Here is a 23,001-nt window from a genome sequence, read left to right on the forward strand (position 1 = left end):
TGATTTCCAAGTAATTTTGATTGTCTCAGTGGCCCTTTCTGAAAACGCAATTCATGTCTATTTATTTCTTGATCTATTTGAATAGGTGCTGTCATACCTTGTTCTTGTTCTCTTAATCTTTTTTCTTTCCTAAAGCCTTGTTTAGCCCTAGTAGTGGGCGCGTTAGGATTGATGTTATTTGTTAATGTCAATCCTAATTGATCTAGGACATCTCGTCCCCATAAATTTACAGGAAGATGATCTAATACATAGGGCTGTATAGTTCCTTCACATCCTTCAGGATCCCTCCAATCTAATACCATTGCGCTTCTATCGGGATTAGTCGCCACTCCTAGGCCTCGAAGCGTTTGAGTGGCTTGTTGTAATGGCCAATGTTTTGGCCATTCTTGACGAGATATGATGCTGAGGTCAGCACCTGTGTCCAGCAGCCCATTAAAGTCATGTCCTTGAATATTTAATTTTAGCATTGGGCGAGAATCTGAATTTAAAGACAGCATAGCCCAATCTACACCTGTGGAGCCTAATCACCTGGAACCTCTTTCTACACTATGACTAGAGAATTTATTATGTAGGCTGGGTATTATTAACAACTGTGCTATTCTATCTCCAGGTGAAATTACTGATATACCTCTTGGAGAACTAGCTATAATTTTTATTTCACCCTCATAATCGGGATCAATTACCCCAGGACTTATCATAAGTCCTTTTAGTGTAGAAGAACTGCGTCCCAATAATAAGCCTACTGTTCCCTGGGGAAGAGGTCCTTTTACTCCTGTGGGAATGATTTGAACTCCCATCTCTGGAGTTAGTACTGCTCTGGCAGAGGCGCAGATGTTCAGCCCTGCGCTCCCTCTAGTTTGTCTGATGAGGGATTTAATGGATAATGCGTCCTGGGCACTACCTTGATGGTGCTGTTGGGTTCCTCCATTGCCCCATATATTTGTGGTTTTGGGCCCCGGGGCATTGGGCCCTCTAGTCCGTTTTTTGGCAATGGAGCCTGATACCTTCCCCCCGATATCGTGGGTAAACACTTGGTCCTTTTGATAATGGAATACCCTCTTTGGTGGTTTGAGAACGGCATTCATTAGCCCAATGTTTCCCTCTATGGCATCGTGGGCAAATACCCGGTATTCTATTCCTTTGATACCCAGCTTTGTTAAACCCTCCTCTTATGGGGCAACTCCTTTTAAAATGTCCTGTTTGATTACAATTATAGCATGTTTTTGGCCTGGCATCTAAAGCCTGTTGTAGTGCTGCTAAGACTTGCCCTTGTTCATTAATGTCTCTACATAATTTAATATATGTGTTTAAATCTTCATGTCTCCATGGTCTAATGACCTCTCTGCAGCAACGATTTGCTTGGTCATAAGCCAGTTGTTTTATAAATGGCATTACCTGTTCTGTATTACCAAATATCCTAGAGGCTGACTGAATAAGTCTATCTACAAATTCAGCGTAAGGTTCATTAGTTCCTTGTATTACCTTAGATAATTGACCTTGTAAGTCTCCATGCCCCTGTAAAGTTTTCCATGCCCTAACTGCATCTACAGCAATTTGTGCGTATACACCAGGGTCATATTCAATTTGCTGTCTTTGACCCTCATAAGGTCCCTTTCCCAATAGCATGTCTATATTTCTTTGAGGGTAACCAGCTTCTGCATTTCGCCTAGCTGTCTCCATGCAAAATTCCTCATTGGCAACCTTCCATAACAAATATTGTCCTCCGTTTAGCACAGATCGACACATGTTAGCCCAATCTGCTGGTGTCATGTCCAAGTTGGTAACAGATTCGACCATGCTTATTGTGAAGGGAGCTTGCGGCCCATAGGTTGTTACAGCCTCCTTTAATTGCTTTATTGTTTTGAAATCTAAAGTACGGTGAATTCGTTGCCCTCCTGCCTGCTCAAGTACAGGGCATGCTAATCTTTGGGGTTCTGTCTCAGAATTCCGTCCATCAACTACGGGAGTTGAGGGCCGCTCAGCGGTAGATGGAGCTGTTGGTTGAATTACGCCCTCTGGTGATAGAACGGAGTTGGACCTCCCCCGGAATTCCCTCCTACTATCCTTCCCCAACCAATGGGAACTCTCCATGAGTCCCGTAACATGAATCCGGTAGCAGGCCAAGGTGAACAGCGGGAGTCCAATTTCCATATGAATGTAAATCTTAACATAATCATCTCAGTGGCTAGCTGGTGTCACTTTACAACCAAAGGTGCCATACATCGTATATTTGCTTGTGGCTCCTAGCAACTATTTACATTCAGATAATGTTATGCCACTTGTGTCCAATATATATGCTTTAGGGTGTTGCATTTCCATTTTCTCATTTGTAATCTGTACTACATTGAAGAATGTCTTCCAAAAATTTACCTAAATCCAGAACCTACTACATGACTTTATGTTGAGATAGGTTCTTTGCAGATGTAATCAAGGTTATATGAGGTCATGCTGGATTAGGGTGGCCTCTAGGTACAAAAGAATGGATATTGTTATCAGAAGAGGAAAACCTGGTCACTTACGAATCCATACGAAGAGAATGACATTAAATATATGAAGATGGAAAGCAGAATTTGTGGTGATGCAGGTACGAGACAAAGAATGCCATGGATTTCTGGCAACCAGAGAGAGAGACAAGGAACAGATTCTCTTCCAGGAACCCTACAGAAAGGATGACGCTGCTGAATCTTAGATTTCAGATTTCTAACCTCCAGATTTGTGAGTGAATAAATTTCTGTTGTTCTAAGCTACAAGGTTTGTAGTCATGTGTTATACCAACCCTAGGAAAGTAATGCACATTCTTTCATATAATGGTCCATCTTTACTTTTATACTAGTTTTAGATTTCACAAATACAATGCTATTATTTCTATTTATTTAAAATTTAAAGACGAGACTATTATTTATAATATAAAGACAAAGAAATACATTTATATGCATACAAATAGAACATATTTTCCAAGTTCTTTGTTCCTTTATGTAGGTTAAACTTTTATTTATGAAAATAACACAATGAAACAATCTGCAATTCCTTTTGCACTTAACATTCTGAAAATTTTGTCATCAAAAAAGTAAAAAGTATCAAACACTTAGGAGATTAATCAGAAATCATATTTTATTTCTACAAACAAACACCATAATGGATTAGAGCAGTCATTTACTTTAAAAAGCTGATGGACAATTTTGGGTCCACAAGTCTAATGTGACATTTTTCATTTTTAGTGCATTAAGATTGACCTGGTCATACAAAACCTATAGTAGATAAAACTGTAAGTATGTTAGCATGAATCAAAGGAATGCAACCAAACTATATATATTCAATCTTTTCATCATTACCTTACACTCACAAAAAAACTAAAAATTCTAGTTTGTGTAGTTCATGTAAGATTTCCCCAGCTGATGCATTATATATTGTTTATCTGTTAGGAAAATATCCCTGTTTTGTGAATTTTTAATATTCTATGTGGTGAAATAGAAAGCATACATAAAGCATTTAATCTTGGCGCAACTAACAATGGTTATCTCAAAGCACAGCATTTCCAGAATACTTTGAGTTGCTAGTTGAACTAGCCATTTGTTAATGGAACACAAATGGGTCCACAATTAAGTTAAAAGGGCATTACTAACATCTTAAACTATATATCAATATTAGCATTGACTAATCAAGTAAAATAATTGAATTAATAAATAGGAGTATCTGTCTACCAGTCTTCATAAATATTTGCAAAAATGTAAAACAATGGCATTCTTCTAATTAAGTATTTCATTTTGGAAAAACAATTATTTTGATAGGATAGTATAATTTACATTAAGATACACAGTAGTTAGTAGACTTATCATTATTGTTCACAAATGAATTCATATAAGGATATTTTTTAAATTTCAGTTTTAATAATAATATGCTAACTAATGGTAGACATAACTATGTAAACAAAAGGTCTTGTGGGTCCTCAAAAAGTTTTAAGAGTAGTAAAGATATATTGAGAAGTGCTAGATTACACAAAGGGTAGAAAAGCACATTTCTGTCCTCTATGCATTCCATTCTGTATATAATTAAATTTATAACATATCATGTTTAAATTAAATCCCATAAGCCATTACATATTTTTGCTGCTTTTATATAACATCCATTTCATGCCACTTTAAGTTATTTAAAAAGGTGATTTTGCATTCAAATTTACCTATGATTTTATTTTATAATTATTGCCATTTTATATATATCTAATAATTGGTATCTAAGAATGAAAGTGTTTTAAATATTTAGTAATTTTTCTTCTTGAACTTAAACTAGGCTATAGCATTATTTCATTTGTTCTGCTAACCATGGCAAACAGAATGGTGAAGAGAGTCCTATTATATCCCCCAGATATTTTTTCACAATGAGGAGGTAATGATAAAGTACAACAGAGAGCATGAAATATTTATGTAGTGTCACTTATTTTGCCCATTTGGGAAATCAATGTTTTAACAATTGCATTTTACAATACCCTGGATCATGAGCCTACCGTGCCAAGAATAAGAGAGTTTATAGAAGTAGAGACTGAAAACACCACGTATATAAAACTTCTTAAAAGTGTACATCCTGGAGCTATAAAGAGAGAAACCATGGCACTGGCAGAAGCTAAACCAGCAACCATCTTGCTATCTGTCTCATAGGCACTAGAATGTTCTTTTCAAAGTTATTTTATCTTCCTTATGTTATTCTCCAAGAACATGTGCTATAAGGTAACACTAATAATAATAATAGTAATATTAATAATGGTCAATATTGATACTTTGCTGTTTGATTGAAATAATGTATAATTTTGTAGACTCTTTTATTTTGGAAAAAAACAATCACCATTTGTTCTACTTGCCAAGAATTTTATACTTCAAATATCATATCAAGTGTCAAGTGTGAAAATTATTAAAACAATTTGATTGTAATATAATGAACATGAAGAAGGCTACAAGAAAGAATACTGAACAGCAATGTGAAATGTTACAAATTTAAGGAATTATGTTGTCATTTAATTCTTTAAAGCTAGACAACTGTCATAAGTAAGAAATGCCAAAGAATAAGTCAATCTATTTTTATATAGAGATTGTATCAATAAATTTAAATTTTATATAAAATCCAATGTATCCTTGCATAGTGCTTCATTCCTCATTTTGTATTAAAGATAGTATGCTTTTACTATTTCTCTAGGTGTTGGCAAATGTATAGCCATTCCCTTGCAATCAGGCTACAATGTACTTCCACCAGCCCACCCACCTCAGACCATGTCTCCCTTCTGACTAACACTTCCCCACACTCCAGCTCCTGTGGAAGTGATCTGCTTCAGTTTCTGTAGTTTTGAGTTGTCCAAAAGGTCCTGTAAATGTATCATACCATTGTATTACATTTAATTCCATCATAAATTCAGATGTTATCATCTTTCATGTTTGTTGCCTATCATTTAACCTAATTCACTGGAGATTTATGCAGATTGGTATATAAATATCAATAGTGGTTTCTTTCTCCTATTAACTCATGTTCAATTCTATGGTTGTTTCCAGTTTGAGGGGAGCTACAAATAATGATACTATAAATATTTCTATGTAGTATTTTCCAAAAGGGGTTTTCTTTGCTAGAGATTTGTGGGTAAAACGGTTTTGGGCTGTTTGGTAATTTCATAAGTCAATCAAACAATTTGCCCAGCACACCTATGCCATTTTGAATTCTTCTAAGCATTGTATAACTATTTCAGGTGCTCTGCATCTTTAGTAATTTGAGGTTATTTTTTATTATCATTTAAACCATTTAAATACATGTGTAGTATATTTTATTATTGTTTTCATTTTCATTTATTTACTAAAGCATACCAAGTATACTAAGTGCTTTTTAGCTATCCTTTATGTCTTATTGTTTAATTATCTGTTCAAATTTACTAATTTGTAACTGGGTGTTTTAGTCTTATTCATGAGTCTGGAAAGCACTTCCTTATAGTCTCCCAGTCTCTACCTTGTCTTTTTTACCCCAAGTCCTGTAGCATGGCTTTTATCCTTTTTAGTGGGTTTATTAAAGAATATTTAAATATCATGAAATACAATTGATACTGTTTTAGAGAGTATTTTTAGTTATAGTTACAAAAATATTTTAATAAAGTGGATACAACATTTTTACCTGTATTTTTTACAAAATATTTATGCTTTTAGGTTTTATATTTGGAATAATGATCCATTTTTAGTTTTTTTATGTAAAATTTTTCAAATAAAACTTTTTTTGGAAAAAAATCTTTGTGAGGTTGAGCAAAGCAAAGACTTTTACATATAATGCCCCAAATATGGAAAATAATAGAAAAATTGATAAATTATAAAACATTCTGCTTTTTGAAAAACACTTTTAAGAGAAAAACAAAACATAGACTGTGAGAAAATATTTGTGCATAATATATTTGAAAAAGAACTTGTAACTAGAATATGTAGAAATTCCCAAAACTCATTAATATAAGAAAACACGCAGTCTAACTGAAAAAAATAAAGGTGCAATTTTTTGGTATTATTCTCCAAGATATAGAAATGAATAATAAGCTCATGAAAAGGTTATTGGCGTCACTGAGAAATTAATTGCTCATCAACATGTAAACAGATATATATATATATATATATATATATATATATATATATATACACACACATATATATATATAACTGTGGCTATATTTGGACAACAAGAGTTTATTTAATAATCCATAAAAGAAGAGTGCATATTAAATGATTCAACCACACACATTTTTAGGATACACAGACTAATCAATAGTGACAGAAAACGTACCATTGGCCATGGGAATATAGGGTATATGGAAGCCCAGTATGGCAGGATCACAAGGGAACAAGTTTAAATGTTTGGGGGTGATAAAGATATTTATATCTCATTGTAGTTATATCAAACCTTATCAAATTGCACAATGTTAACATATATAGTTAACCATTTAACAATATCACAATATATTTTTTAAAAAGTGAAGCATAAGAACAAATGTATACATGCTATGATTTTGGCCATCTGGCTTTAGGTAATTCACATTACAAAATAAGTCAGATAATGTGTTAATTTGTAAATAACTTCCAGTGACTTCCCATCTCAATCAGTAGCCTAAAACTTGCTTCTATTGTCGGTTCTCAATGTACTGATTCCTAAATGTTGGGGAAACTTGTAGGGATATTTTTGTGGCATGCAAAGATGTCCTGATCCTTAGGGGGATGCTAGATATTCTACAATGTTCTAGAAACTCCCACAAAATAAATTTTCTAACATTTTGCACATTTGAATTTCGTGCTAGGCATTCATCAAAAAAAGTGTCTTGAAACAAAATCTACTCAAATTTCTGTATGGACACTATTTTTGCACAGTCTTAATATAAAGTCGGAATGCAAATTGCCTACAGGATGGGAAGGTCATCTTTTTGTTTAAAGTATTTCCTTTTTTTTTTTTTTTAAAGAGGGGATGTCATGAAAATAAAACAGAGAACAGTGGAGTAAGGAAGGGGTACAATAAGGAAAGAGGAGGAACAGGAAAGAGAGTGACAACAAAATTAAATTCAATTATGTCATGGTCATGTATGAACATATAAAAATAAACTGCTCTTTTTTGAATAACTATAATACACCAATTTAAAACATGAAAAATAAAATATTTTCCTTTTAATCTAGTTTCAAAAGTTGCATAACAGAAAGTAACATCTTGTGTATTGTGATTGTCAGTACAAAAGACCTACATCAGTTCAGTATTTATAGTTGTCCCAATCACAGATCCCCAAGGAGATGCCAACATCGATTCCAGCATATCACCTTCTAGAGTAGCGGCTCAGTTTCACCCACTGCAATACTCATATTTCAAAAAACTGTCATGTTAATTTCTATTTTATAGTGATGTCAGTTGCTCACAGATAGCTTCTCAAGAGACCAGTCTCCATGTTGGAATATAAGAGCAGGTTCTTTTCCAAACCTTTTCAAGGGAACAGAAAGAAAAAGGACTGAGCAGAGGAAGCAGACCCCGCCATTGATGCCAGCCTAATAACTGCTGGACCAATGTCTGCAGAAATTCTGCAGCTGCAATATCCCTTCAGAGCTGGACCCAATTAGGCCAAGATTTCCAGGCCTTGATGACACTTAGACATGGACTGCTTCAGGAATCTCAGGTGAAGGACACTGCTCTAAATTGAATGGATTGTGCAGAATATCCAGTGCTTTAGTTCTCAGCATGTTGCCATTAACCATGGTGGAGAGTTCCAAGACTTAAGTTTATCTACTTTGAATATAAACTGTTTAATTTTTTTTTTCAACTGCAGGCTGTTAAATACAACACACAGTATTTTTGTTAGTGGAAAATCCAGTCGGTGAAGTCCTCTTTGAGACAATGGCACATATGGAGCATGACAGTGTTATCTCAGTATCTCCTACTTTCTGGAAACAGGGTTAACTATGGAGCCCAGCCATTGTATCTGATTGGATGCACAAGTTTCTTTTCAGAATGGGAATTGCTGGAGTTTGTCCTAATGTAAGAACTTTGAACACCTATTGCAGAAAAGCTGTTTTGGCCTAGGGGGATGTCTTTTTTCCTTTGGTGAGTTGCTTTCTCTCCACAGAATAGCTTAGCAGAAGGATTTGATCTTTCATGTTTGGAGAAGTTCCATGAATCAAAAAGCCTATGGGGTTATGGAAACATTTGCAAAACAAGTTAACAAAAACAGTATTGTTTCCATTTTTTTCAACAATGAAATTAGCCATTTATAATTACATGAGCTCTAATTGGTATACAGGATCTAATGGTTGGAATTTTTATTGATCATAGAATATTGCCTATGGGCTCTTATATGCATAGATCCCGCACAAAAACCTTAGACATGCTTGTTTTGTTTTGTTTTGTGTGTAGGACATCTAAATTTCTAGGTAACAAATATATATTTGCTGCATTCAAAGAAACCAAATACTCTACAATTGATAACTGCAAGTCCATTAGTTTCTTTCTATTTCACACCCAAGTGGAACGATTTAGGATTTTACTTTATTATTCATTATTTCTTACTTGGAAAGAATGAAATGTGGTGCAGGAAGATATCCTTTCATTCTATAGTTTTACTGTTGAAGGTGGCAAATGTAAAAATTTTGTAAATGTAATTAAAAATTTGGACATCAATTAGCAGCCCACAGTGTGTAAAGATTTGTCCAACTCACTGGCAATGTACCTTAAGAGAACTAAAAGATTTCTATGGGAGGAAGCCAAATGTGTAGTGGCAAGACCTTCTTCTTCTTTTTTTTTTTTTTTTTGTAAGAGGGAATGAACCCAGATGTGCTTAACCACTAAGCTACATCCCCAGCTCCTTTTTTATACGTTATTTAGAGCTTCTGGGATTACAGGTGTGTGTCTCCAGGGCTGGCTGCAAGCCCTTCTTGAGGAAGACATACTGATTTTTGTATTTTGACGGAGTATATGCCAGAAGGCATTAACAAAGCCAAGGGCTGTATCCAAGTGCCAGTAAAGACAACAAGCGTTTCAGTCACTGGTCATGTTCTGGGTAAAATTTTGGTAGTTTACAGTACAGTGCCAAATAGCAATGGTTTACAGAAATTTACAAAATGCTTAATTTCTATAAATCTTGTAAGAGAAAGTTAACTGTTTTCTCTTGACATTAGTCTGCTATGTTTTCAGCAGCTGTAAGAAGCATGGTAGTTCTTGCTATGCACTTGAGTCACCACTTAAGAAAGTTCCACAAGGGGTTATAATGAACCTGTTTAATCACTATATTCACATACCTGCTTCTGCACAATATTCATATAAATTCTATATGTTCTCCAAAAAAGGACAACTATACCCCAGGCAAATGATGATGATGACAACCAGTACTACAACTATGATAATAAACATAAGCTTCAATATGTGGTAAACTCATGAAGCTGATTAGCCTTCCTCTGGAAAGTGAATTGAAAATTGTGTTTTGGTTTTGGTCTCTGACTATCTTGTCTCTAAAAGAAAAATCAGTTCCGTGTTTTCAAATTAGCATATCACTTTATCTTTATTCCTGCTGAGGTCAAATGGTCAAATCCATTCCTTTTCACCATTACTGTAACCATTGTATATTCCAGTTGAGATCACACAAGTAATATGTGTGAGTCCCTCTTGGGGTCCAAATAAATTTGCACAGAAGTAAACAGACATGAAGTTCTGTTACCTCGTGGCATTAATGTAAAGTGTCATTTATTGGAGACACTCAGAAGCAATGGAAGCACCTGAAACACATAATCCTGGAGCCTTAAGGATCCTACAGAAAGGTGAACTGGGACTGATCATAGCAGAAAAATCATGAAAGAATGTCAGAAAAGAGATTCTAAGTTATGCGAATTAACATGTTATAGGAGACTGAAAAGCAGGACAGGAAACATGTTTTCAACCATGTAACCATTAGAGCTTCCTGACCTAAGAGCATCTTTCGTCAGGGCTCTACTGTTTGTATCATCCCAAAGCCTTTTGTTGCTCCACTCAGATAATTTTGATACACAAAGCTCGTTTTTCATTAAGCTTCCAAAGATAACCCCAGGGCCATCAAGATATGCCTCTTTTTTATTTAAAATTAAATTAATGAGTTTATGAAATATTTATCATAGTGGTGCTTGTTGAATGTCAATAGGAAGAAAGCAAAGTAAAGATCCATTGTAGATTTTCATTTTAAAACTGAAGGTGTATCTTAACAATAAACTGTCTGTCTCTACCTCTTGCCACCTACGTACTCATGCAAGTATCGTTTCTGTATGAGCCGATGTGAAGAGAAACAGACTCAGTGAAGGGTGCCAATCACCTTCCTCTGAAGTACCCAGAAACAGTAGACAAGAGAATGATGTTAAAGATGGATGCACACTTCTGAAACATGCCCAAGTGCACCAAAAATGTGTCTGCATCTGAGAGAAGAAAGAGATGTGGGTGTGTGGGAGCTTACCTTCTTATCAAGTGCACATTAAAAATAAGGACACACCATAGCCCAGATCTTTATTTCTAATACAATTTTTCAATTAAAAGGATCAAGGCTTGTGGAGAAATACCTAATTCTAGGGCTGGGACATGAGAAATCAGAGAACATTGAGCATCTAGCCATGCCAGGAAGAAAACATGCAATGACGGGGATACTTTAAAAAGACACAGGAGCATATTAAAGAATTCTTAATGTCCAAAGCTAGAAAAAATGACAATGTCATATTGGGTTATGAACCAACATATAAGATAAATATCCTTGAGTTCATACTCATATAAATAAAGGTTCAATAAATAAAGTGGGACAAATTCATATGTGCAGAAGAATTCCAATTCATTCATATAAATGTTCTTTACTCAAGAAGGTAGAATGTAACCCTAAGTTTGGGCTGCATAAATGGAATCCTTCAAAAATACTATATGCAAATGGAAAGACAACTGAAAAAAATTGTGAAGAAACATGACAAGCACTATACCATGCAGATGAAGGTTCATGAAAATAGCAACAAGTGATGTTGATGATATGTACCTGTGATATGATATAGAGAAAATGACACTTTACCTCTGTAACTTTTCTCTCCTTAAACCCGTAATCTTTGTCTTGTCTAACATTAAGAGGGGAAAAAAAGACAAATCCAAATATAGAAAATTCTATAAAATGACTTGTTCTTTATAACAGTCAAAATCATAAAAATTTGAGAAAATGAAATCATATACTTGAAGACCCTACGGATTCACCACCACCAAATACAAGATTGTATCATGCATACCATCTGGGACAAAAGAGGACATTAGTTAAAAACCAAGGAAAGCCACGTGAATTATGAGCTTTAATTAATAATAATGTTTCAATATTGATTTGTCAGTTGTGACAAATCTGTCATGCGAATGTGAGTTCCAAACAATAGGGAGGATTAGATGTAAGGTGCCCTTACTTTTCAAATGTTATTTTTTAAAAAGAACAAAAGTAATAAGGATACTATTTAAATGGTTCTTTATAACCATAATTGATTTAAAAAACAGAATTTCCTGGCAAACTAATTTGTATTTTCAATTTACACAAATATATTATACATTTTCCTCACAAATATATTTTTTTAAATTAACACATTTAAAGGATAAATATTGCCAGTGGTAAACTGAGGGAAAGTTACATGAACATATGGTTTCATTCTTTGTTTAAATGCATTTTTAATTAAATCTGCAGGAAGATTTATAAAATAAATAGGACTGAATAATATTGAGAAAAATTTTTTGATGGTGTTAAAATAAATTTGCTTGTTTTTCCTTAAGCCTTGATCAAAATATATCATTTTATTCTTTAGCAGAACATATTATGTTTAATTCAAAATACTTATTTCTTATTTATTTGCTATTATGGCTTACATAACTGACATTTTATGCTGATTTTCTCATGCAACAGCCATATTGTAGGGAAAAGAGGCTATTTCATTTGCAATACAAACATTTCACAGATGAGAGATTTAAAATAAAAGATTAAAAGTTCCAAGCATACTAAAGTAAAAATAGTTCAGAAATTTGGGACATGCTTTCATTATATTTTGAATAATTCTAAAGGCTTTTTATATTTCCTCACGTTAAAAGTCACTAATAAAATCCCACCATGGGTACATTGCTGTTTTCACCTAAGTTGTAAAGGGATTTGGAATAAAAAGACAAAGAATTTAAAAAGTAGTTTCAGTGAAACATATGCAAAATAACTTTGTACTTTTTGAGATATAATAAGTGAATACTGTCACACATTCACACAAGACCATACTCCAACACATAAGCATATGTCTACCCTTGGACACTGATTATGTCTTAATCGGAATAGTAACTTAATACTGAATAGAAGATTTGTTTAACTTGATTTAATTTATAAAGATACCTCAAACCCTGAGACTTGGGTTCACTTCAGCCTTATGGACCGTAGGACTTCATTCATGTTCAACCTTGAGTTCTGTTGTGGAACACAGATGAAGCAGTTTCCTTGATAAGCATATAAAGAAAACCCAAACAAGAACAATTCAATATGGAAAAAAATTCCACATGTAAGTAGCTTAGGACTGATGTAATAGCCCAATATAGTCCTAATGAACAGCTCAGCGAAGTCAAATGTCTCAAAGCTTTCCTGTATTTCTGGTTCACTATTCTTCATTTCACTGTTGTGTATGCAAGACAGTTCCCACTTATCTTGACCTAGCATACTATTCCACATAGAAGAAAAAGTAGGAAAAGATTAAAGAGGCAGTCACATAAGCTGGTTCTCTTTTAAAGGCTTTTAGAGACACTCCCACCCCCATGCCATCTCTGTGACTGTCACTTATGGCAGTGGTCAGGCATACATCACTCAAACACCTATCACCATAAAGGAAGTCAGATGCTTTATGAATTTATGAATTTATTTCTAGAAATTTAGTTCTAATGCTCATAGTAAACAAAAGGAGGAGAGATGATATTGGATAAACTCATGCCCTCATCTGCCACAAAAAGTACCTCTGCGAGGATTGCTTCCATCAACTTTTGATTAGGCTCTATCTCCAAATCAAAGTTGCTTAAATTGTTATCAAATTTGGTGATATATTTATGGTATCAATTTAAGATGTTTAGGAAATACTACACTCAAAGAAAAGTAAAGCCAACTAGAGTTTGAATCAGAGTTAACTGTTAAAAATATTTTGATGTACAGATATTCATATCAATACATATTATTTATTGATTACCAGGATCATATCATAAAAATGTGTATTTCCTCTTTATTTTAACTATATTCCTGTATCATTGCATTGCTTTTCAGTCTAAATTTCCATATTTTGACAAAAAGTTTCTAGAATGTTACTTAATATACATTGCTGCATAGCAATGCATACCTAAAAGTAATCTTAATATTGTAAAACAATAGAACATGACAGTATGAAAGATTAATTTTCAAGCCCCAAAGATACTTAATATTATTCTTACTAATGCCCAAACGCTTCTTTTTTAATGAAGAGATAGTTAACTATTTTATGGAGTATGATCAGATTGTACTTAATTGTGGGATGATTTGTTTTGCAAAAGTGCTTTCAAACTGTATTTGAAAAAATCTCGGAAAGAAGTACATGAATCTGAAATGACAAACGTTCCTGTAAAATTTTAAGAATGGATAAACCCTGCTGAGATTTTAGGTTCTTTCTGCCATCTGTTCAAACTAGTTTTCACACCCTCTCTTTAAGTAGATTACTAAATATATCTCAGGAGCTCACATCCCACTGGCAATAAAGACAAAGGCAAGGCGTTGGCACATAAATAATATTATTAAATCTTTCTTCATTTCAATTCAGAATATGACAATTAACTGAACCTGGAAAAATAGTCTTAATATAAACTTTAAGTCAACAGTTAGTAGTATTTACTCATTCATTCATTTCCTTTCCCTGTTTTAAGAATCACTTTTTTAACTTTTATATCATGCCTGCTGTGAATCTTCTGTTTTCTGCACAAAGCAATAATATCAAAATCACAATTCCTTCCAAATTTTATCTGAGAGGGTGGTTCAGAAGAGCTCTGCCATTGGCTGAATGTTTATGTCCTCCCTTCCCTAGTTCAAGTTGAAGTCCTGATCCCCACTGTGAGTGCTTGAAGGTGTACCTTAGGGAGGTGATCAAGTCCTAAGCATGGAGTCTTCAGGAATGGGATAGCCCACTTACAAAAAGTCATGGGAAAGAAAATCTCTCCACTACCTAAGGGTCCAGCAGGAAAGTATCTGTCTGCAGGCCAGGAAGAGAGCCCTCACCAAGAAACAACTAGGTGTCACCTTCATCTTGGACTTCCCAGCCACTGGAACTGTGATAAATCAACTTCTATCCTGTAAGCTCATGAAGCTATAATTGCAGTTATATTACTCTGGGCTAAGACAGACTCCTGCCATGGTACTGGAATGTGGAAGATGAAGTTGAATTAAGTTCTCTTTTCTCTTCATTTGCATCTGTGTCTAAAAAAACTCATAGGCAGTTTTATCTCGAATGATTAAGTCAGGATCTCACTGGACATTGGGTACCATTATGAGTATTTACCCAAGAACACAAAGCATGAGAATTCAAAAGATCCAGTTCCTTTATTAGACTTTCATTGTTTTCTTGGTGCTGCTGTAATAGTTTACCACAAACTTTCTCTCTTAATGCAACTAAAATGTATTCTTTCACAGTTTTGGAGGAACAAAGTCTTAAATCAATATAACTCCAGATATTCTAGAGGAAAATCCTTTCTTCCATCTTCCAGATTCTGGTGTCTCCAGGCATTTTTGAAAGAACACCTGCTAACTGGGCATGGTGGCTCATGCCTGTAATCTCAGTGGCTCAGGAGGCTGAGGCAGGAGGATTTCAATTCAAAACCAGCCTCAGCAATTTAGAAAGGATGTGTAAGCAACATAGAGAGACCCTGTCATAAAATGAAAAATAAAAAAGGGGTAGGATGTGGTTCTCTCATTAAGTACCCCTGAGTTCAAAACCTCATACCAGGGGGAAAAGAAAGCCTGCATAAATCACAGGGCTGCAAAGATCAAAACTCTGCCCCTGTTGTAAACCTGGAATAACTCTCACTTGATAATTGTACATAAATCTTTCCATACATTGTTAGATTCTGTTTGCAAATATTTTATCAACATTTTATCTCTGTGCTTATGAGACATATTTGACTTTAGTTTTCCTTTCTTGTAATGTTTTTGTCTGGTTTTGATATTAGAGTAATGTCGGACTTAGAGAATGAGATAGTGACCTCCACTTTTACTTTCTACAACAGATCATAGAGAATGATTATCATTTTTTCCTTAAATGTGTGGTAAAGTTCACCAGTAAAAAGATTGAAACCTGTTGTTTTCTTTTCTTTCCTCTTTTTTTTGTAAGATAATTAAATATTGATTCAGTTTCTTTACTGGATGTAGAACCTATTCAGATGATCTATTTCTCCTTGAGTGAGTTTTGCTAATTTATGTTTTTCAAGAAATTATTAAATTAACTTAAATTATCTAACTTGTGGGAAATAGAGTTGTTCATAAGATTCCTTTATATTATCTTTGTAATGTTCATTGAATCAGTAATAGTATCCCTTCTTTCCTTTCTGATATTAGTTCTGTGCATGGTGTCTTCTTTTATTATTTAGCACAGCTAAAGCTGTATAAATGTTATTGGTCTTTAAGAAAAAAATAATTTGTGCTTTTTTATTTCTATTTTATATAATTGTTCTATAATTTTAATTTTCTTCTTTTAATTTATTTTTATTGGTTATTATTAGTTACATATGAGAGTATAATCCATTTTGATAAAATTATACAAGCATGGAATATATCCTATTCTAATTAGGACCCTATTCTTGTGGATGGACATAATGGTGGGATTCACTTAGGTATTTTCCTGTGTGTACACAGGAAAAGTATGTCAGATTCTATGGGTTTTCCTGTGCTTATCCCCGCTCCTTTTCTTTAGTTCCCCTTTGTCTAATCTACTAAAATTCTCTTCTTGCCCTCCCCTCCTTTAATGTGGTTTAGCTTCCACATGTCAGTGAAAACGTTCAACCTTTGTTTTTGGGGGATTGTCTTATTTCACTTAGTATAATATTCTATAGATCCATTCATTCACTGTAAAATGTCATAAATTTATTCTTCTTTATGACTAATATTCTATTAGAGAGAGAGAGAGAGAGAGAGAGAGAGAGAATGAATCACAATTGCTTTATCCATTCATCTGTTGATGGGCCCCTAGGTTAGTTCTATAGCTTAGCTGTTGTGAATTGTGCTGCTATGAACTCAATGTGGTTGTGTCACTATACTATGCTTGCATTGATGTCTTGTTTTCAATTACATTGATTTTTATCTAATCTCTATTGTCTTTCTTCTTCTTTTTTCAAAATCATAGGCTATTTTAGAAATTAAGATGTAGATTATTGATTTTATACCATTTTTTCTAATGTATATCCTCAATATAAATTTTCTTTAAGCAATGATTTGGATCAAAAATTTTGAAAAGTTATGTTTTCATTTTCTTTTACTTAAACATTAAAATTTCTCTAGAAGCTCTTTTTGAACTCTGTGTATTGTAGAAGTTTTGTTTAACCTTCTTATGCTTTGGAATTTCACAGATGCCTTTTTCTTCTTGCTTAGTAATTCTATGGAAATGGGTCCTGAGACCGTGCTTTGTGGATTTCTATTCTTTTGAATTTATTCAGGTGTAGTTGATGACCCAGAATGTGGTCTATCTTGGTGAGTGGTCCACATCAGCTAGAGAAAATGTGTGCTCCTTTGTTGTTGTATAAGGTTTTTATAAATGTATTTATACCAATTCATTGATGATCCTGCTTAGTCCAACCATTTCCTTACTGATTTTCTGCCTTATGAATCATTCCATCTCTGATACAGAGATATTGAAGTCTCCAACTATACTTGTGGACTTTCCTATTCTTTTTTTTTTTTTTTGAAGGTCTATCACTTTTTGGCTTCGTAATTTTGACACTCTGATATTAAGGATATACATGTAATGAATTGTTGTGTCTTCTTAGAAAGCCAACATATTTTTATTATGTATGCTTGATAATTTTTCTGGTTCTGGAGTCCAATTTTTCTGACCTTATATAGCTACTCAGCTGTCTTTTTATTAGTATTACTATGGTATATCTTCCTTCATTCCTTAACTTTTAATCTATCTATTCTTTATATTTAAAGCAGATATCTTGTGGAAAACATTTAGTTGTGGTTTTTAATCCACTATGCTAATATTTCTTTTAATTGGTATATTTTAATCACTAAAATATACAGTGATTTTTATTATACTTATATTCATATCCCCTTATTTGTACCTGTTTTCTGTCTATTGCACTTTTTCATCATACCCTCTCCTTTTTCTGCCTTATTTGTTATTAAAGGCAGATTTTAAGTGTTCCCATTTTATTTCCTCTCTTAGAGGATATTTATACTTCTTGTTAAAATCATTATAGCTATTCTTAGTTAGCTTTTACATAACACCAGACTGATTTACAGGCAGAACTGGTAACTTCAATCAGAGTTTTACAAACTTTCCTTTTCTATCCTATGTAACACTACCATCATCCATTCCATTTATGGATATGTTAAAATTACTTAATACATTCATACTATTATTACTTTGAAGAAATAGTAATCTACTAGATCTATTAGGAAGAGAAAAATAAAATAGTTTCTATAACATCCATTTTTTTCATTCTGTGATTCTATTCCTTTCCTTATGTAGGTGCAAATTTCTTGCCTTTATCATTTCTTTTGCCTCTAATGAACATTTTAACATTTTAACAGCCAGTCTTTTGGCAATAAAAATTGCCTGCTTTTTTTAATCTTTATTTTTGTTACACTTTTGAAAGATAATTTTTCTGGTTACAAAGGTCTAATCTTTATTTCCTCCCTCTCTCCCTCTTTTCCTTACTTCCTTTCCTTCTTCCATTAATTTCGTAGTATTTCATTTTACTCTTCTCTTTCTTGCACAGATTCTGGCAAGATGTTGGATGCAATTGTTATTTTTGCTCTTTTCTATGTAAGATGTTTTTAAACTCTGGTTTCCTTGGAGATTTTCACTTTTTTGTTGTGTTTTTTGAAGTTTGCATAGGATACACTACACCTTGGTGTAGATTTTGGATATTTATCCTGCATGATATTTATGAGCTACTTTAATCTATGCTTTGGTGTTGGACATTGATTTTGGAAAAAGGATCATTCATTATTACTTCAATAAAACCTTCTTCTCCTTTCTGTCACTCTTTTCTTTCTGGTATTATCATCACACATATGCTATGCCTTTTTATGATTGTCCCACAGTTGTATGCTCATTTTTTTCATTCTTTTTTTTCTTTGAATTGAAATTTAGAAAGTTTCTATTGACATATATCTGAGAGCACTAATTCATTAGAATTATGTCTAGTTTATGTCTAGAATTATGTGTAGTTTTCTTTAGAAACATGTCCAGTTTCCTGTGCCTAACCAAATTATTTTCCATTTGTGTTAGACTTTTAGACTTTTAGTATTTCTTTTTATTTCCATCTGTCCACTTACATTACCCATCTGCTCCTGTACATTGTGCACTTTTAATATTATAATCCTTAATCATGGTTATTTTAATATTATTAATATTTAATATTTCAATATTTAATTGAATATTATTTTAATTCTGAAAATTGCAAATTGTAGGAAAGTCTACAATTATAGCTGGAGACTTTAATATCTCTCCATCAGTGACAGATTGATTCACCAGGCAGAAAAACAGTAAGGAAATGGTTGGACAGAACAGGACTATCAATGAATTGGTCTAAAGGACATTTATAAAAACCTTATACAACAACAAAAGAGGACACATTTTCTCTAGCTGATGTGGACCACTCACCAAGATAGACCACATTCTGGGTCATCAACCACACCTGAATAAAATTATCTGAGTCTACCTTTGATGCTTTTTTGACTCTTCAGGCTGTTTAATCTGTCTTTCTATATGCTTTTTATTTTTCTAAAATTCACACATGATATATTGGAAAATAGGAACTAAAGTAATTTTTCTTTTGTTGTGAGGTTTCATGTCAATCATGCTGGAAATTGTGCTGTGCTTAAACTTTGCTGTAGTTTGAAACACAAGCCTTCAGTTTCCTTTAGATTCTTTCTTTCTCCCCTAGTGTTTTTGGGCTTCCCCAGAATGGCTAAAATAAGAGATTTAAAAAAAATTATTGACTTTAAAAAAAAATAAATGACAGCAGAATGCATTAAAATTCTTATTACACATATACAGTACCGTTTTTTCATATCTCTGGTTGTATATAAAGTATGTTGACACCAATTTGTGTCTTCCTACATGTACTTTAGATAATGATGTCCATCACATTCCACCATCCTTCCTAACACCCTGCCCCTCTGTTTCCCTCCCACCCCTCTGCCCTATCTAGAGTTCATCTATAAGAGGAGATATTTTTATTGGAGCATAACTCTGAGAAATTGCTGTGGTTGTAAGAGTTAAACACACAAAAGTGTGAGTCCCCCCCAAAACTAGGTCCTCAGGATTTTAAACTAAATCCATTCCACACTCAGCTCCCATCAACTTGTCAAAATCACCATCTAAGTGTTCCTAGCTAGACTTGGCTCCAACAGCTTCTGCTGTAAGTGTGCTGATCTGCTAGGCCGCGACTCTCTGCATTAGTTGAATTCCACAGAATTGTGAGGTGATGGTTCACCTTCCAACACCAATTGTTGAACGGATCTAGAAAAGTCACTGATGTGTAGTTTACCCACCATTTGACATCATCTTTGTTGTTGTGATAGTGAGATCACCAAGCTCTTTACCTGTTAGGGTTGAAATCAGAAATCTGGGGAGCCACTTTTTACAAGGTGTGGAGGAAAATAGAGCTTAAGTTTTCACATTGGGTGACTGAATACTTTCTGGGAATGGTAGAATCCCTTTCACTTGCAATTCATCACCATACCTGGTCACATGACTGCCTCTAAATCAAAAAGGACAGAAATGCAATCTATCTTATGGACAGAAATCAAAGCTAGAAATATTTACCCCTAATAACCAAAAAGAAAAAGTGGTAGAGAGACTAGTGATACCCAGCCAGTGTATCACATTCTCACATCCCTGGCTTGGATGATCTAAAGTCATTGTATAAAAAGATTAAAATAAAATAAAACCCTCGTGCCATCAGGAGGCCAAACACTGGAAGCTGATGTTGCCACATGAAACGTTGGGTCCCTAAGTCAACAGGATATGGAGGGAGAATGTGGGTTATCTGCCTAATATCAAGTTGATATCTATTCATATTTTTTGGTATTGAAAATGTTTTGGAAGATATCAGATATATCCCTGAATAAAAGTAGCATCTTCAAAAACAGTCTCAGGGATTTGCAAACTTTTCCTATAAAGGGCCAGAGAGTAAATACTTTAGGTTTTGTGAGGCATAAATTTACATAGAAACTACTTAAGTTTTAAAATAAAATGAACATAACATTCTTTTCAATAAGTGTTGATCTACAGCAACAGGAAGAAGTTTGGACTTTCTTCCTACTTTCAGATCCTTGAGGAACAAAGGTTTAAAGACATTTTGGTGGCATGTTCTGAAATCGTATTATTCAGATGAAGAATAAACTAGTCACTATTAATTTTTCTGTCTTACCCTTTCCCCTCCATACTTTCCTTTCTTCACCTTTCAGCTCCTTCTCATTGGCTTCACTGTGCCTCCCCTGAAGGGGGTTAGGGTTAGGGTTAGGGTTAGGGTTAGGGTTAGGTTAGGGTTAGGGTTCACTCCGTCTGCTTAGATGGTTGGCTTGGATGCTGACTTTGTCTGGGCTTCAGCTTGTCTGTGGCTGGAGCTCAGTGTGTGTTACTAGCTAGTCGCCTTTCTGCAGTCATTTTCTCATCTGCCAGGCTTCATTTCTTATCAAATATAAACTACCTTCTGCTATTTAAATATTAACTCAAATATCATTGAAACAGCAACTTCAAGGGCTCAAATGCTTCTAATGAGCAAAGCCGAGACTTACCTCTTATGAGCTCAACTAAAGAGAAGCATGTATTTGCAGAGGACTCCTGTATTTATATACAAACAGTGGTAGGACATCGGAGTTATGTTTTTGTTGTTGTTGTTTTGGTTGTGTACCTGATAGAATCAAGAAACACAATCCCCACTGGGATGCAAGAACTTCTGAAAGCTAGAGTGGCAAGGACATATAGTGACAGTGGACACCACTATAATTTACAGATAACACAATACCTTCCATTTTAACCAGTTTATTTGGTATTTTGTATATATATAGGTTTTTAATAATCCTCTTTCCCAAATTGGTATTTGTGTTAAAAACAAAATTAACAAGATTTCACTTCTAGGAGAAGGTGTCCTTGGATTGCACTCTAGGGCTTTGGTAATATCTGTGACTCTACATCATACTAAATAGGAGGTTCCTGGCCAGCTACTGCTGGCTGGCTCTTGCTGGCACTGCAGCTTTCTTGTGATGCGGTCACAACTTCTATTGTATTTATGACATCCCACCCTGTAGCCTCCTCCCAAAAGTCACTTTACCCCTTACCACAGTGAAGGGCCTTCACCAAAACAAATCCATTGGAATTCTTCTCATGGAAAATGTATAGAAAAATTCTTTTTCCTACATTATAGCAGCTTCTGGAAATTGTGGGCATAATCTCTGGTAACACACTTATGTGTTGGACTTGCTCCAGATTGACACAGAGAGACACAAAAAGGTGTCTCCTCACAGATTTTTGAACTTTAGAAGGGGAAAATATCTATTGTATTAATTTGTTAGGGATGTCACAATAAAATATCCCAGACTGAATGAATTGAAAAATAGACACTTATTTTCTCCTGATTCTTGAGGCTGAATGTTCGAGATCAAGGTGTCAGCAATATCCCTTTCTTCTGAGGCTTCTCCTCTCCCTTGGAGACAGCAGCCCTCTTGACATCTCTGTGGCCAGTCTTTCTTCTGCGTGTGTGCACACCAATGGTCTCTGGGTGAGCCCCATCTCTTGCTCTCCTAAGGACATCTGTGAGAATTATTCAGGGCCACCCTAAGGACTTCATTTTTAACTTAATTACCCCTGTAAAGTAATTACTTCCCAATACAGCCACATTTCAAATAAATAGATGTTAGAGCCTCCTCATGTAAATTTAGGATGAATACAGTTTAACTCATTACATCTGTCTATCTGTCTATCTGTCTATTTGTATCACTTATGTTCTATCCCAATAGCAGGCATTTTTATCTGAACAGGGACCTATTTTTTTTTCCTTTGGCTTCCCTTCATTCTTCCTCTTCTCTTACTCTAAGTAGCAAATACTTTTTAAAAAAATTATTCCCTTCCCCTTCTTTATAATTCCCCAGGACACTCTCTCTTCTTTCTAACCCCCAGAAACATGACATAGGATTTAAAATATTCACTAATGGTATTGATGCAATTACTTATTTTTTTAATAATATAATGATAGCATCCAATCTTCACATTTAAAAAATATCTCCAATACCAA

Source organism: Spermophilus citellus, assembly GCF_964194105.1.
Source record: "Spermophilus citellus genome assembly, chromosome: 8".
NCBI classification, from domain to species: Eukaryota; Metazoa; Chordata; class Mammalia; order Rodentia; family Sciuridae; genus Spermophilus; species Spermophilus citellus.